The sequence below is a fragment of the Squalius cephalus genome, assembly GCF_949319135.1.
Source record: "Squalius cephalus genome assembly, chromosome: 25".
Taxonomy (NCBI): Eukaryota; Metazoa; Chordata; class Actinopteri; order Cypriniformes; family Leuciscidae; genus Squalius; species Squalius cephalus.
Window position 1 is genome coordinate 10,770,675 of NC_137146.1, and position 13,391 is coordinate 10,784,065.

General features: G+C 36.3%; 1 long non-coding RNA gene across 1 annotated transcript in view; it reads left to right on the forward strand.

Annotated features, from left to right (window-relative positions):
* LOC307153579 overlaps positions 1-13,391 on the forward strand; it is a 102,753-nt gene that overhangs the window by 28,171 nt on the left and 61,191 nt on the right. The window contains exon 2 of the long non-coding RNA XR_013820175.1: positions 1,393-1,474. This is a non-coding gene — a long non-coding RNA (uncharacterized lncRNA). The remainder of the gene's footprint in view (positions 1-1,392; positions 1,475-13,391) is intronic.

A 13,391-nucleotide genomic window follows, 5' to 3' on the forward strand; every position in this document is an offset into this window, starting at 1 on the left:
TTAATCAGTGTTAGCAAATATAGACATACTGCCTATTGAACAGTTGATTTTAATAAGAACAAACTCGATTGTTGAGCCATCTAGTCTCGCACATCCCCAGTGGTGACAATAGTTGCTTTAAAGGAGTCCTTAATTTTGTTCTGGTATACATGGATTGATCATACAAGGCAGTTAATCAAATGATACAAAAGTGTTTTTTGTTGTATTTTTGTGTCCTGCTATTCGGAAAAGTCATTGCCCAACCTGTGCTTTATTGAGCGAACTGTATTTGTGAGATGAAGAGTTGCAAGTAGTCTTGTACCTAGTGCACCTTTGATTTCACCTTTGGTAGTGTGAATGCTAAAATGGATGTCTTTGACTGACCTTGGTTGCATTTTAAAGCACTTGAATGGTGAAAATATGCATTTTTGGCTGAGCCGAAACTTTTCTTGTCTCCAGAGTAATTCCCATTCACCTGTAAACATGCACTTCTGTACTGGTAAACAAGATTCAATGTAAGAAAAAAAAGAAGTGAGACTTACTTGATAGTCATAAAGGATTTTTTCATTTCAGTGAGTAAAGATCAAAGCCGTGCTGATTTCTGAAGTAGCACATAGCCTGAAGCACTGAAGCATATATTCACAACAAATCTTGTTGCTTGTGCAAGGTATTACTTAAATGTAACTGCTCTGATTGAAGGACGGGGGCAAAACGAAATATAGATATCACACATCTTCTGTATAACCATTTGCTATCAAAATAATGTACCACCTGCTCCTTATTTTTTATTTTTTTTTACTTCAAAATCAGTTTTGCATCAAAATGAAAAATAATTTTCCTTCATCTATAATCCTCTCTAATAGTCAACCACCAGTTTTAATCTTTAGATGCATTTTAAATCCAAGCTGTAATGTCTTAACTCTTTCACAAGGTCAAATATCTTAGCAAATAGAGCTTAAGCTTTGTTTTATATGAACAAAGTACATGATTAATACTGAAGAATTAATCATGCACTATTCATATACAGCAGATTGGGTAGTGATGAGGATTAGATTGATAGTTCCTGGCCTACTTTTTCATATGACATAAATTGACATTGCAAAGTATAAACTTTTAACTCTTTGTGTAATGTGTATGACCAGAGATTGTGAAACGAATATCAATAACACAGAATTAGTTGCATAATTAATTACAAAAGCAATAGTACTTTGAAAGTGTACTTAAAGTAAGACTTGGCCCATTGGGAGTACAACTTTTTGTCTGCAGACATACACATGATCATAGTATCGAGAGCTGTGCACAAACCAATACATGTAAATTTATACGGCAAATATTGTGCATTTTGCTCGCTGTGACTAAAGTTAAACTCGTGAATGTTTTGACAGAAATATTATCTGATGTATTGTATTTCAGTGAAGTGTGCGCAGTGTGGTTTCTCTGGATGGCCGGAAGAATCCTCTAAGGACCTGGCCTGACTCATCTGCGTCTGTGACAGGTAAGAAAAGATACCAAACAACTCACAGTAAGACAAGCAGAGAGCTGCCCTGCACAATGCGCCCTATTTTTTTCCCCTTTCTTTTTTGCGGTGACTAGATATTCATTTTCACACCTCACTTCTCCATATTTATGATTGCCCATGAGAACATTTTTTATTTATGTTGACTTCTTTCATAAACTGGACAGCGGGTTCTTTTTTTCTCCATGTGTGTCAAAACAATCTCTGATTTATAATTTATGTGATTTATGATCGCTATAAGATATAAGATTTTATACAAAAATGTGTATAAAAAAATCTTTTTAGAGAGAGATTTTGCCTTTAGGGGTTTCTACCTGAATCCTTAATGTGGTGTGTAGTTATGTTATATAATCTTTGCAGTCTATGCCATGAGCAACGAGTGCCTAGAGAGAGTAAAAGAGAGAGATTTGAGAACATGTTCAGTTCTCTGTTTATCATGTCACCTGACCTGCACTTTGAGCATCTCTCACCTGGACTTATATATACAGTATTCTGCTGCTGTGGGTGGAATGTGGTGTTATGGTGTTTTGTGTAGGCTAAATGTCTTAAAGGCCCTTGCGCTAATGTTAACGCACCGTTGGCACTTGACTGTCATTTTCTGACAACGATACAGTAATGCATCACTGTGATCTTTTTGGAAGTGGAACGAATTTAAAGCACAACATTAAAATAAAACGTCCAGCCGGTGCATTTTTCTGTTTTTTTTATGTTTGCACATGATTGGTGATTTGTTAGCCGGTTTGTGCAGCTATTATCATAAAGCATGTCAAAATATTTGAACCGTGCCAATGACAAATGGAACTCACTGTACTTTTATGTAAAGCGCTAGTAGTTTTCACTTACTGTGAGTTTCACCCTATGAGGCCGAGTCAAATTGACTTTCATGTCTGCATTGATTGTAGATATTATTACATGATGCAAATATGCATCTAAACCTGGCTATTTGGCATAATTGAAGCTGTTTGACAATGCGTTGTGTTCTGCAGAATAACCCACCTTTCTGGATCCCTTCCTACTGCATTTAATGCTAAAACATATTGGCAACTGACATTTGTGGACTCCATTAAAAGACTGACAATTACTTAAGGAAAAAATTCTGCTCTCTCCCGTATGTTTGCATTTGATTGTGCTGGTAAGCTGCAAATGTGGGTGTTTTTGAGTGCTTGGTTTAAATTACATGTAAAGTGCAGTGCTGTGTTTATTTTGGATAAAATGAATTGATTAGTTGTGGTGAATTATGTTTCTTATCAGGCAGGTGATGTAGTTTACATGACTGTCAGACCTTTTCTTACTACACAATTGTTTTAAAATGTATAATTCACTAATGTCCCTAATACACTCAAAAATATAAAAAACATTCTTATCTTAAATTTGGCTGTATTTTTTAATTTATAATTGAATTAATTAAAAAATGTTCTGCCATAAAGAAAATGACTTTTTATTTAGTTTTAAGTATTAAATTAAACTACACATGAATGATTTTAGATTTTAAAATTAGGCTGTATTCCCAAAAATCATGTAGTTTGAACACAAATTGATTTAAGTACTTGATTTTACTCATTTAAATTGATTGCATGCAGTGCAAATCTGTTGCAAAACAATGTTTTAGTTTTCCCTCATTTTTATTTAATAAAACCAAATGTAGGATTTTTTTTTTCTTCTGAATTCTGAAATTAGACATTTTAAAATGGTAATATCCCATGTTAGTTAATGAGGAACTGAAAAGAGAGATGTTTGAATCCATAGAGAACTGAAGTGGATCATGTTGTAAGCACTGTTTTAATGGACCCAAACTTATTCCAATTCGAGTCAAAATCTTTGGACTAATCTTGCATTCCGGAGCTTCTCTAAGATGTTCAAGTCCAAGGTCTTCAGAGATCGACTCATTAGTTTAGCCTGCGGTAGTCGGCTGCTTGGTCTACAGCTTTCAGTCACGGAACTAGGGCAAATGTTGTGAATCATAACATCTGTCAATCAAATTACTTTAATGAGTCAGATTTGTTGATGAAATCTGGTTGTCACTGGGAGGGGGGTTCTGCTATAAGAGGTTTTCTCAGGACAGATTAGACCTAAGATCTTCTTTTTTTTTTTTTTGTGGAGCCAAACCTCAATCAGGCCTCATTGGAGCAATAATATCATGTTCTGAGAAAAACATGATTTGGTCTGTCAGGAAATTTTCTGGAGAACATTTCAAATTGGAATAATTGTGAATTTGACTAATACAGCACTGTCTGATATAATCTGAACATCCGTTGTTCCATTAACAAGATTGATATCAATCTAAGTCTTGATCTGCCTAAGAGGACAGACATCGGAATCCATTGTTTCTGTACATTTCTCGTTTTGGTTAAATCTGAGATTTCTTTGATTTTCTTTTTATAACCCAACTCTCCACGATGGCACCAAAACGTACATGGTCCTGATTGTTAATTTATGACAAAGTAGCTCAACAAGAGGTATTGTAGTCTAGACCACATTGTTTCCATATGATTAAACCGTGTGCCATTGAAGGCTTACGTCATTCGTGGCATTGTGGTATATTCTCACTAGTACCTCTAAATGAATGTCAACTTGTTTTACTTCTGCTGCAGCCGATCGATACTTCATTAGGCTGAATTGTCTTGTGTCCATGCAACCTTGAAGCTGTGGCTTAATTACCTCCAGTATTATGCAGGGGCTCTGGATGTGAGGCAGGCTCAGCTGTGTCCCCCTCCAACAAAGCCCCTCGGCTTCCTAAAGGTTGGGCTCGGGGTGGGGGCGAGGGGAGGGGGGATGCGAAGAAGAGGAGGAGGAGGAGGTGGAGATATGAGCCATAGATGCAGCGAAGCTCAGGGGGCTGCCATTCTTTCAAGTTGCCTGGCCGTTTTATTCATTCCAAATGGACGATTGAAATGAGGGGAGATGAACATTTGGAAATGTCACCAAGCTTAGGGTTTGATGGTCTGGCTGTGTGTATTGTGCTGAGTGCAAATCTAATTCCCCGTCTGTCCACAGAAAGGTTTAGGCTTTGAGGAAGGCAAAGGAGAGGAGAGTGAAGGGAAAAAAAATGGAGAAAGCAAAAGGAAAGCACTGATAAATTTGATTTCCACGCACATGCTAGATGCAGTTAGGCAAATTTGGATAATTTAGAATTAATGGCTATCAATGTATCATTCATTTGTAGGCAGAAAAGCCGGTGGAGGAGGGGGAATGGGAGTGCAGTCAAATGGCAATCATGACAAATGACATCCCCTGTCTGAGAGCCACTTCTCCTCACTGGGCTGATTTGTCATCTCCACTTTTGACATTTTTCATCCTAGTATCAAATCACAATGACAGTCTGATATTTTCTAATTCTCTGTAGCCAGGAGCGCACCAAAAGAATGCCTTATATATGCTTTTGCTGCACTGGGCTGGAGAAAACTGCACTAAAAATATATCAGACCTTTTCTTTAAGTAGCATGTATGTTATTCAAGGAAAATACACAAGAACCATGTTGGATTTAGTATTTGGTTTAGCTTTAGTAAAAAAAAAAAAATCAAAAACCGTTGAAATTTTTTTTTTGATTCGATCGTTGCATGATCTTTTAACCTGTTAAATCTGTTTATATACAAATTACAAGTAGTATATGTTTTACAATTTTATCAGATGAAACCTCATCTAAAAATGTTTCAGAAGTTACATGATGTATAATTTATGGCCTATAATAATCTGATCATGGCCGTGATCTTCTTGATTTTAGTGCAGTGTGTGTGAAGATGAGGATTTGTAATATTTTTTAATTACATTTGTTAGTTTTGGATGAAAATTTAGATAAGCTGTGGATACAATAAAGCTATTCTTTAGAACTAAAACGATTTTAATAATAATAATACAATTGTATTATGAAATTACTTTTTTTTTTTATAAATTATTATTATTGTCAGTATTGAATTATATTTTATATTGTATATATACTACTGGTTATATATATATATATATATATATATATATATATATATATATATATATATATATATATATATATATATATATATATATATATATAAATATAAATATAAATTTTTTTACTTTTTTTTTTTTTATATTTTTTATTTATTTATATTTTTATTAGATTTTTTTGTATGGTGGACAGTAAAGTTCCCCTAATTGAGATTCACCCATGATTTATGGGAATTGTTGATACTTAAACTTTTAGTCTAACAAATATTTAAATTGTTGAAATACCACTGTGGTGTTAAACTAAGCTTTCCATAAGTCTGAAATGAAGACACATTGTCTTAATACATTTCTATAAAACGTATGCGGTAAGATTAATCTGTAATGCCCGCTGAGTCTATAGCACATCTATCTATAGCACGATCAGAGCGAGAACTGTAGGGCTCATTTGAGTAACATGAAATCTTTATGAGTCCTGCTCAGTGAGGGGAGATAAACATTGGCCAGAATTAGTGTCATTCCGAGCTCCTAAAGTCTCACATTATGTGTGATGTCCCTCCGGGGTGGTGGCAGGCCCTCCAGGAAAGCAGATGGCAACTAATTCCTTTTTTCCTGCAGGTCTCTTTCATTTCATCTGATCCCGATCGTGTCTAAATGGTGTAATTATGCAGCAAGAGGTTTTTGCTGCTTATTGTTTTATGTAATAAATGTCAAGTATGCATGGCTTCACATGATTCGTTAGCATCTGCCGAGGCTCCACCAGTGCAGGCCACTGCCTGATTTCTGGCATTAATGACAACTGCAATTATTTCAAATCCGTACGTGGACTAAAGACGGTATTTGGCTCTGACAAGGGCTGTTAGGTTCTGTTTTTCTTTCTCTCCATCCATCTACAGTAAGAGATACCGGTATGGAGGTTGACAGGAGCACTGGCTTTCTGGTGCAGGAACACAGTCCCATGGTAAATCAGGTTTCTCTGCGGATCACCCTTCATGTAATGAAAGCTTCATGTGAGGGATCTCGGGCCCCGAGCGCCCTCTCCCTCGCTCATTCTGCCATAATCTCTTCCTCTCCCACTCGGGTCATGTCCATGAGTTGGAGTGGATAACCCAAAGCGCCCAAATCGGCCCGCTACCACTGAAATCCATGTTTAAAGAGGCTGTCAGGTTTACGATGGAAAGGAAACACATGAAAAAGTTGCTACCGGGTCATTTCAGTGCAAGAAATTGATGCGGTGAGGTGGAAGTAAATCTGTATTTTAAGTACACTACCGTTCAAATGTTTGGGGTCTGTAAGATTTAAAGGGATTGCTCACCCAAAAATTTAATTCTGTCATCATTTACTCACTCTCATGTTGTTCTAAACTTGTATGAATTTCTTTCCTCTGCTAAACACAAAAGAATATATTTTGAAGAATGTCAGTAACCAAACAAGCCCAAGACCTTATTGACTTCCATAAGAAAAAAAATAAAATTAAAGGTCAATGGGGTCCATCTACAGTTTGGTTACTGACATTCTTCAAAATATCTTCTTTTTTTGTTCAGCAGAAGAAAGAAATTCTGAGAGTGAATAAATGATGACATTTTTGGGTAAACTATCCCATTAAGATTAAATAAGAAGTCTCTTATGCTCACCAAGGCTGCTTTTATTAAATAAAAAAAATGCAGTAAAAACAGTGTGAAATACATTACAATTTAAAATAACTATTTTAATATATTTTAAAGTGGAATTTATTCCTGTGATGGAAAAGTTATTTTTTTAGCAGCCATTACTCTTGAGTGTCATATGATCCTTCAGAAATCAAAAAAATTAAAGTTTTGCTGCTTAAATTTGTGTGTGAAAACCATGATATATTCTTTCAGGGTTCTTTAATAGTTCAAAAGAACAGCATTTATTTGAGATGGAACTCTTTTGTAACATAAATAATGTCTTTACTGACACTTTTGCTAAAAACACACACAGTACAATAAGTGTCTATATTTGTGCATTTAAAGTGTATCCACCTAGTAAAACTTGTTTGTCCTTCTTTTGTCGTTTCTTTGTTGTCTGTAAGTAACAATTAGATTAGCTTGTGTAATAATAGCATGCTAACTGTAGCTACCAAATTTTCTCAGCTGAACGATTTTCTTTCTCTCGTACACAACTACAAAAAGTACAACTGAGAAATGAGAACAGGCTGACGGGGAATACAAATAAAAAGCAGGAAGCAGGGGAAAGGAAATATCTATGGCAATTCATTTCGGAGCAGAACAGTTTTGTGTTGCGCAGATGGCAGCCATTGCACTTGTTTTTCATATTACTTTTCTCATCCTGGAGGAGACGTGATTGATTTTTCCTGGCTGTGTGATGACTTTCAGTTGGAAAGTTGAGATAGCATCTAACTCGTGCCCAGAACCTCCCAGGCTAATCCGTTTGAAATTCGCCTTGATTGTTTCTGAACTGCCATTTCCAAATTTCTTCCCGCGTCTCCACACGCCTGTGCCATTTTTTAAAACAGTCGGAGTCTTTTGGAAAACCCTGATTTGACTGAACGGATAGACAGGGGACGGGGGGCCAGTGGTCACCCTCACCTTGGAGGCCTTAGGGAGGTGTATGTGTGTGTCGGTGTGTGTAAGTGTACCCCAGCTCACTGCCACCTCCTGGGAGCCAATGTGACTGACTGCTCCTGGCTGCATAGACTTGCACACGCACCATCATTAATGCGTATTATTGCTCTCCCACTGTCAGGCGCTGAGACAAACAGCCACCGCCAGATTCTTGTTTTGTTTTTTTTTCTCCCTCGTTCTATCCCTCCCTCTGATTTAGACTGCAGAGAAGGCAAAGAACACAACCGAATTATTCGGGAGAAGCTTCATTTTTCCGTTATCTCTGCCGACCGGCTGATAACAAAGCTACACGCTAATATGGTTTGATTTGTTTGTCAGTCATTTATCATGTGACCTTTCCCAGTATCGCTAATACTGCTGGAGGATTGTGGAGCGAGATGGAGAAATGAAAGAGGGTTGCCAGATTGCTTTTACAAGTACCGGTGGTCAGCTTTGGCAATTCACGTGCAATACGAAGAGACAGGAGAGGGATTGTTCTTACAATCTATTGTCACTTGCATCCCATTTTTCTCCCCTCTAGCATTTCAGACCAAATTATGTTTTTAGAAAAAAGTCTAGGCCTAATTTTACTAAAGTGCCTGATACTAGGAGGATCACATATCATTACATATATTATCACATGTATCTTAATGTCTGTCTATATCATAGCTTCAAGTATGCTGATTCAGAAGTGGATGTGTATATATTTTTCGGACATTTATACAGAAACCAAAGGGGAATTCAGCAGTCAATTCATTTTCAGTGCATCTCCTGAATTGATTTAGAAATGGAAGTGATATTGACCTGAACCTGAACAGGGTCAGTATCAATCAAAATGCTAATTCTAGGACTCTAGCTTGGTAAATAATTATGAATTTCATGATGGCCTAAGCAAGCTAAATCCATTGATTTTTTTTTTTTTTTCTCTCCCCCAAATATATCATCATCAAATATGTCATCATGTTTTCAAAAAATTTTTACGTCAATATATTAATTACTATTTTATGATGTTTAAAAAAATAAATAAAAATGGAGACTGCAGTTTGCACTCAGTGGATTTTTATAATATGTTATGATTTACTTCAAATATTTGTCACAGTAAATAATATATATATTTTATAGGGTTTCCATATAGCACAACCTATATATTTTTTTAACTTCCTATTAATTTGTCTCTAAATGATTTAGTTATGTTTTAATTTACATGTAAACATATAGGCTAATGTTCAACAAAGACAGCCAGACCTACAACATTTCTCATCAGTGTCAAAACCTGCCAGCTACTAGTCAGCACTGCGTTGCCATGGAGACCGGGTCAGGAATAAGCCTTTACTTCTCAGATGTCCGAGACATGCTGATGTCACTTGTGGAACAATGAATTTTGAATACAGGTCAGGAGATGTATATCGGGGAAATAAGCTGGGAAATGGACCATAATGGCAGCCTGCGTTCATATGTCTTTGAAATTCATGATTCAATCTTAAAAACAGCCATTTTCAATGACCTTTTTATTGCTTTTAGGTGTAATTTGCGTATAATTCGAGAAACTGACCTATAGAAAGGGGAGAAATGAGATGAAATGTAACAAGATGAGCATTTTTAAGTAATATATGGGAAGGAGAAAAATAATAATACAGTAAAAACTTTGCAATCGTAAGTAGCTTGAGCTCTTTGTTATTATAAGTATCTTAATTTCAATGCAATTTAAGCCATCAGCATAAATACTTACTGTATTTTGCCAGATTTTAATAATGAGGATATTTTGAAATGGACAAAAGAAAGGGTTTATGTGGATAATAGAGATTTGTCATAAACCCTTCAAATGGATCAAGTGCTCCAATCTCTTTGTGTTTCTTCACCAGATCGGTCTTAAGAATTTAATACTGTAATGTCAACACAAGGATGATTATTTTCCATTTCATTATTGATGTACAGGATGATGATGATTTAGTGTTTTTTTTTATACATGATTTTAAGGTAAAACAACAACAACAAATGTAATCGATCACCCAGTTTGTCCAGTAAATGTGTGATCTATTTTTACTTCATTTTTTTTTAATCCGCCACATATCTTTCATAAATGAATGGTTGTTCTCACCTTGAAGCACCCCGTCCTTCATTTAATTGTCATTAAATAATTCAAACAGCGTATTGATTGCACTTCAGATTTGACCCCTATATAAATTTCTCACCTGATGGCTGACTACGGCTTCCTAATCAGAAATGTTTTATCTAATGGCTTACAGAAATTCATCACTTATTCTCTCAATAACGGCGTTTTATGACAGGATCCCTATCATCCTGTCTCCTCGGTTTCACCCTTTCCTGACCTTTGTGACGCCCAAACGTGTCTGGGTTATATATTTTCCGTCCCGAGCGCAGTCCTCGACCATTAGCTAGTCCCTAAACCGCTAGTGAAAAGGATCAACTCGGAGCATTTCTACAGTTCATTCATTTTGTTGCTCCCCAGTGATCAGTCGGCCTGCCTTTAAATCCCTCTTTTATTGTACACTGCACTGACAGAGGCAGCCTTGTCTTTCATTTCCTTGATGTGCTTTGTACAGCTGTATGGCCTTTGTTTGTATTGATACTAACATTACCATAAACCACCACCTTGGGGCCAGAAACAATCGACTAACTCTTACCAAATCCAATACACTTTAGCTTCTCAACCTCTAAGTTTGAGTTTGGTTTGGATGACACACGCTGCATGCGGTCTGAGCTTGAGCTGGCGAGTTGAGAGCCTCTGCGAACGAGTGTCAAGAGGGAATCGAATCGGTCACATAGATCACTGTCTTGATTTCTGATGACTCAGATTACCCAATTTTTTTTGTCTCTTGCCACTTCAGTGCTTCGTTGGCTCTCACCTTCTGTTCAGGTTCAACAATAGCGGGATTACTCTTTAAAAAAAAAAAGAAGAAAAAAAAAGCAGCAGTTCAGTGCAGAAAGAGGGATTTAGCAGAGATGAGTATTTAAAATGAACCGCCTTTGAAAAGAGGGACATTAATTATCGCCCCTGCAAAAAGAGTCACAAACGCTTTACTCATTACCAATGGAAATGTGTGGGGGTTTTGTGAGGGAATTTCAAAAAAGTTTCTTGTATTGTAAATGCAAAATGGAGCCTGACCCTTTTTTTGTGTTCTGCCTAATGGGAGGGTCATATTCTTTTTGGAACTTAGTGGGATCCCGGAGTCAAGCTTTGTAAAATGGGGCCATTGAGAGTTCAGTTTCCGATACATGCTTCAAAGGCGTCAGCTGCATCTTTGATGTGGCCTCTTAAGTGAAGTAATGGAGGAATTGTGGCAGGCTGAAAATAATGGAGGTGAATCTAGCGTCATTACATGCTTCATTTCTTCAAACATTCTAATCCCTCTGATTCCACACATTTATGCTGTCATTCTTAGCATGCATCAATATTTATTACTATACTAATGCATGGTGTTTCGGCCCTAATGCTGAATGTATATGCGTTTGGTGACTTCACACTGTTGTGGTGTCCTCGCTGGTCATGTATGAGGCTCAAAATAGTCTTGTGCTTTTGTTTAATCCAAATGTTCCGGATGGAATATGTGAATTTTGTGTTACAAAATATATAATATATAAAAGCTGAAACACAGTGTCTTGTAAATCCAGGCTGGTTCCTCTCATCTGTTTGGAAATGATCAGAACCTTAAGATATTAGAATTAAGATTAAAGAAATGAAGCGAGGTATTGCCTCACTTTTTTTAGTTTTTAGTTAAAACTATGTTTATATTTTGAAAAATGTGGCTTGTCTGACCATGTGTTATGAAGCCAACACACACACACACACACACACACACACACACACGCACACGCACACACAAAACAATATTAAGAACTTAATATCAATATTTTTGAATTATGAGTAAATCAAATTGAAGGGTTTGTTGTTGCTTTTTAATTTAAAGCCACTTTTTCTCACCTTGAACTATTAACACTATTATTTTTCTCTGTTTACTCATATATTTGTGTACCTACCTATAAATATTTTATAGTAAACAGTATTGAGTCACTTTTTTTATTTCTTTTAATCATAAGACATGTAGAAATTCAGTTTTTAAGAAGACAAACGCTGATGTGAGGGTAATTTAAAATCTGAGTGTGCCTTGTCTCATCATGTTTTGCTGTGTTTGGGAGCTATCATTCATTGGACTGTGTGAGACGCAGCAAGCTTGATGATAACTGGGGCTCCTTAATCTGGGTCCGCCATCTCCTCTGATGTGAATGCTTTTAAATGACATTACTGAATCAGACTCCATTCTCCAGGTCTCAGCGGCAAAAGCCTCATTTATTGTACTTAATGTGCAGATTTATGTAAGGAGACAGTGGTCAACATTCATAAGATATCATTCCTTCTCTTTCTCTCTTAACCTCACCCCCCCCCCCCACACTTCACCCTCCCACCCACCTCTATTTCTCGCTGTCTTTCTGCTCTCTTAGATTGAGCTCAGCATGCAGTGTAGGGTGACTGAATGAAACAGGCCAATAGGAGGCATAGGTAGACCGTGGAAATTAGAAATGCTTTAGGACCAGCCTTTAACAAGACAATGACTTTCAGAATGCAGTGCAGCAAACCAGACAGAACAGCGGATCAGCGGATCATGCATGCGTTGTATAAATATTTAAAAATTGGTTAAAAAATATAATATAATGTGCTGTGTACATATATTTTACATGTATTCATTTCCCCCTGTTGGTTCAGTGGATAGGTTGTTTAGTTTTTGGTAATATTTTCATGTGTTTTAAATAAAACAAAATTCAAAATATTTATTAAATATAAACTTTTGACATTTGCACATTTTCATTTATATTTAATATTTTTGCATTTCCACACGGGATTTAGAATTAGTATTATTTGTATTATTATTATCTTTATTAATATTATGTGTTTTTGTGTATTTTATTGATAAACATTTAAAATAATTTTAGTCTTATATGGTCCTTGCCCAGATTTGTTTATTCGGCTATATTTTCTCCAGAATTGAGATCACATTTAGGTTTTTCCTTTGTGAGAATACTGGCAGTGCACTAACACAACACATTTCTTTCTTTATTCTTGAAAATCCTCCTTGAAGTGATATTTTGTTCGTATGATGAACAGTGTGAATTTTTTTTTTCTGATTTATGAGAAGTATTATACACAATATATGGCTAGAAGAGAGAAAAATCCTAAATGAAACTCGGTACAACTGCTTCCCATGATGCTTCTTTGACAGAGGGTTCGTATTATCACATCTTACATGGTTAAAATATGGTGAGCTTGTCACAGCATTTATGAAGGATAAGATTCACTCCCATTTAGATGGCTCGTGACTAAAAGGGAAGCTTAGATGCTCGGTTGGAGAACAAAGAGAAGCCTTGTAGGAGAAGT